Here is a 4,878-nt window from a genome sequence, read left to right as displayed (position 1 = left end):
ACCATTAGTAAAAATCATCAATTTCTGCTCAACTGAAGGCTTTTTTGACAATACTGTTGTAAAAACATAACTGAAGTATCAATTAAGTTCCAAATGCATAAAGACCTAGAGTATTTATTTCATAACTGAGACACTACCGTACATCAAGGTGTCTTTTCATAAATCATTCAATATTACTTAGTCACAAGAGGGGAAAAAAAAACCCACCATGATTCTACATAATTAAAGTAATTTTTTAAAAAGATTTTTTACTTATTTATTTGACAGAGAGAGATCACAGTAGGAGAGAGGAAAAGAAGAGATCAGAGAGAGAGGAAGGGAAGCAGGCCCCTGCTGAGCAGAGAGCCCGATGTGGGACTCGATCCCAGGACCCCGAGATCATGACCTGAGCCGAAGGCAGCGGCTTAACCCACTGAGCCACCCAGGTGCTCAATTAAAGTAATTTTTATATAGGCTTTCTCTTCTTAGAATTTCCTGAAAGTCCATCATCTGCCCACCTATTTCAAATGGAGTCATTGGCTGACCCAAGGAGCATGGGTAGAATTCTAAGGCCATAATTAGAACATTCTGCTACTTAACTGAATTCTGAGGCTTTGGGAACTAAGGCAGGTCGTTCTGAAAACAGGATCTTAGATTCTAGGTGGTTTGAGCATAGAAAAGAAAATTTGACCCTATGCTTTCACGGAAAAAAAAAAAAAAAAGTGTTAGGGACAGGACCAAGGAAGTGGTGAATGGGTCATGCCATCGTACTCCATCCTAAGCATAAAAGGGTCCAGACAACTTGTTAAAAATGTTTTCTTCCAAGGCTGAATGCTTAAAGATAATTGATTTAATTCATCCATGTGCTATATCTTTGGATGCTAAAAGTGTGGCAATTAAATTTTTAAAAAGTTTTATTTGATTATTATTTGAATTGATTCCTGCAGCATTTGATCTGGTTTCTTACATTCATCCAAACTGTATCATCCTCCAAAGAATGGGAACAGTTTTGGAAGAGGTCATTCATGTGTACAAATAAGAGTGTATATTTAATACAACAGGAACCCAATTCTACTCTGAAACACGTTTCATATAAGTTGATTTCAAATATAGTATTCTATTTTATCCATAGAAAAATCTTCTAAGGAGTGGGTAGATCACATGTGTCCTCTTCTCTAGGCCCAATCAGGTCCATGTACATGCCATGGAAGAGATTAAGAAGCAGCGTTATGTCAAGCCACACTTGCCTTTTTTATGTATTTGCCAAACACAGGCTTCACAGACTGCTTTTTGTAGTAATAATCTTTTAGGCTTCTATTGAATTCAGTAGGGATCAGAGTTCTTTCACATCCTTTATTTCACTTAATCTCACAGCAGTCCTGCAAGTATGCATAGCGATTGTTACAATCGGATTCTAGATTTTACCTATTAGGAAATGGAGGTAGGATCAGACTGATGAACTAACTAATTTGAGGGAACACAGGCACTGTGGCAGAAACCCAGGTTCTTTGCCACCATTCCACCATGGCAAAACCACCATTGCCACTTCTTACTACCCCTACTTCTCTTCCTCCTCCCTTTTCCTCCATGCGTCCTTCTTCCTCCACCATCTTTTCCTCTACATTCTCAGCCCCCAGCAGACTGACTGAGCGTTAGTGCCAGGAATGATGCTTAGTGCTTTAAATACACACTTGCATCTGATGTGTACAATAACCTTCTGACTGTCCTCATTAAACAGATGGAGACAACCTTATGATTATCTCTCTTAAACAGATGTGAAAACTGAGCCTAGAAAAGTGAAATGTCAGTTACCATGTGATGGGCCATAATTAGAACACAGGCCTACTAACAGCTCATTCATGGTTAGCTGACATGAATATCCGATCCACCAAAGCACACTATCTAAGTACAATAATGCATATTCTGGCATTGAAATCAGGTGGAAAAAATATAAACACTTGTCTTTGGAGCTTGCATTTCTTTGGCATTGTCTGACTCCTTTGATTTCTTCATTAGTTGAATGTACCTAAGGCTAAGATGATACCATTAAATGGTTGAGATAAGGAGTACAACTTAAGGGATAACAGCAGTAGCCTGGTACTTAATGGAAACTAGGAGGCAGGTCCTTGTGAACAGCAGTATCTTTGACTTGATATTGAACCTTAGAACTTTGCCTCTGTGAGTGGAGTTCTTATACTTAAGTCACCTGAAAGGTAGCTTTCTCCTTAGAGCTGCAAAGTAGACTAAACCTGAGGGTGTGAGTTAAGTGATTTTTGCTGAGAATTGTGACAGTGGAGACAGTAAACCTGCGCTGTCATTATAGCATGTGGATGAAGTGTCATATTCATGCTTTGAGGTGAAAAAAATGCTAACCTACCATCAACTCAAAGACTATGAGTTTTCTTCATTCCCCAATGTCTGGAAGATGTGTTTACAGGCTTTCGTAGACTATTAACAGCTGTCTGTAGTTTGCTTTGGATAAATTCTGGATGCCAAGCTTCCATATAAACACCAGTATTTCCTACATATTCTTGACTGCCCATAGGGTGTACCTTCTAGAAAATTAAGCTTGAAACAACAACAGAACATTTCCAGACAGGCACTTCTTTTCTGGGTGGCAGAGGATAAGTATACATGTTGGAGTGTAGGGGGTTGAAAGCACATATAATATTATCGTTAATGAATGGCGAGGATACTTGTTTTTCATTGTGGTCTAAACAAGGGTTTCAAAAGATGTTGGATTTTTCATTATTATGGAGGAAAACAGTATCTCTCATTCATTTTTGTGAGCTATCAATATTTGAGCTTCTTGAAATTCAATTATATTCCACACATACCATCTTGTTCCATTTCCTCTAAATGCTGTTTCAGCCCAGTGCTTGAAATGTTTATTTTGAAAGTCATTCCTGTTATCTTTTGTTATGGGGGAAAGATATGGGATGAGTAGGAAGAACACAAGAAGAAATTGCCTACTGTGAACAGCATTTTCCTTGAGAACATTTGTTGAAAGCAACCAGAGACAATTGTTGAACACTGCGGCTGCCTGAGGGGGTAAATGATTATTGGTATACAAATTAAGAAAATTTGTTGGTAGCATATCTGCCCTACACGAAATACTACGAAGAGTTCTTTGTTCTATGTAGGGACATAGACAGTCACTTAAATCCTCATAAGTAAACAAACACCCGAACAGTAACATAATAAGAAATATAATGTATAAAAACACATTTATCTATTTTTATACCTTTTCCCTGACTTAAAAAACAGCTGCACAAAGCAATAATAAAATTTTTTCTGATAGGCTTACAGTATAAAAAAATCACCTAATATCATTCCTCATTAGGGAAATACAAATCAAAATCAAAATAAGACCATATTCCACACTCACTAAGATGGCTATAATTAAAAACACAGTGGGGCGCCTGAGTGGCTCAGTGGGTTAAAGCCTCTGCCTTCAGCTCAGGTCATGATCCCAGGGTCCTGGGATCGAGTTCCGTGTCGGGCTCTCTGCTCAGCAGGGAGCCTGCTTCCTCCTCTCTCTGCCTTCTCTGCCTACTTGTGATATCCGTCAAAAAAGAAAAAATCTTAAAAACACGGATAATAATAATTATCAGAATGTATGGAGAGAAAAGGACACCCTCACATTGATGGTGAAAATCTAAGACTTGCAGCCATTTGGAAAAGAGTTTGAAAGTTGAAAAATTGGATAGAGTTATCCACCCAGCAAATTCCATTCTTAAGTGTATAACCAAGAGATGTTAAAATCTATATCCACATAAAAACTTGTACATTTATGGCAGCGTCATTTATAATACCCAAGTAAAATGTGCATCAGCTTATGAATGTATAAAGAAAATGTGATATATTCATACAATGGAATACTACTCAGTCCTAAAAAGGAACAAAGTACTGATTCATGCTACAGCATAGATAAACCTAGAAAGCATTATGCAAAGTGAAAAAAGCCAGACACAAAAGGCAACATATCATTTTATTTATATGAAATGTTCAGACTACACAAAGCTTTAGAGCTAAAGTAGATTCAAGGTTTCTGAGGGCTGGATTAGAGAATGGTGAGAGGATTGGTAGATGAAATCTGGAGGGTATAGATGTTCATTTGGGGTGAAGAAAATTTCTGGAATTACTGGTTATAGCTGGACACTTTGAGAATACAACCAAAACCACTGAACTGGACACTTTAAAGGGGCTAGTTTTATGTTAGGTTAAATTATATCTCAATAAGAAATTATTTTTAAAAAAGAACCAATGTGTAACAAGAGGTTACAGAAAATATATCAAAATATTTATAGCAAACAAGTTTATGGAGAAAATGCGTCTTCCTAAGAACTCTCCCACACTGGTGGCATTCGGCAACCTAGCTATCAAATGGAGACAATGTATCTCTACAGAAATAGGTCATTAAGAGTTAGTTGTTTTTGCAGCTCACTCTGCTGTTTAATCTTTTGAGTGTGCCAAAAGGAAGTTCAGGGGCAGAGACAAGTATCTGTGCCAACAGGCCACATGGGACCTACGATATTTTTACATGGTTCAATTAAAATGGTTTTTTTTCTTTTGTAATAGAGAAGAGATACCTTTTAGAATTATGATATCAATTTGGTGATCATGGTGGTGTGCAGCCAAGGAAGAGGAGGCAATTCTTATTCTTCAGGTGTGCAGGTTGCCCTCTCATGATTAAGCCCAAAGTTGGTCAAATCTAAGGATAGAAATGCCTGGAAAACATCTGGTTTCTTCAGTGCTGAAGGTAATGTCCATATAACTGCCATGGCCTCTGAGGTGATGAGGAAAATGGCAAAAAAGAAAAAAATGATTAAGAATTTTAGCTAGTCTAGGGACGCCTGGGTGGCTCAGTTGGTTAAGCAGCTGCCTTCGGCTCAGGTC

At 37.9% G+C, this 4,878-nt stretch overlaps 1 long non-coding RNA gene across 1 annotated transcript in view; it reads right to left on the bottom strand.

Moving 5' to 3' along the window:
• Window positions 1–4,497: 4,497 nt before the first annotated feature.
• LOC132006916 (uncharacterized) overlaps window positions 4,498–4,878 on the bottom strand; it is a 181,066-nt gene continuing 180,685 nt past the window's right edge. The window contains exon 4 of the long non-coding RNA XR_009401258.1: window positions 4,498–4,768. This is a non-coding gene — a long non-coding RNA (uncharacterized LOC132006916). The remainder of the gene's footprint in view (window positions 4,769–4,878) is intronic.

This window comes from Mustela nigripes, chromosome X (assembly GCF_022355385.1).
Source record: "Mustela nigripes isolate SB6536 chromosome X, MUSNIG.SB6536, whole genome shotgun sequence".
Taxonomy (NCBI): Eukaryota; Metazoa; Chordata; class Mammalia; order Carnivora; family Mustelidae; genus Mustela; species Mustela nigripes.
The sequence above is the reverse complement of the archived record's forward strand: the minus strand, read 5'-3'. Positions and strand labels throughout refer to the sequence as shown.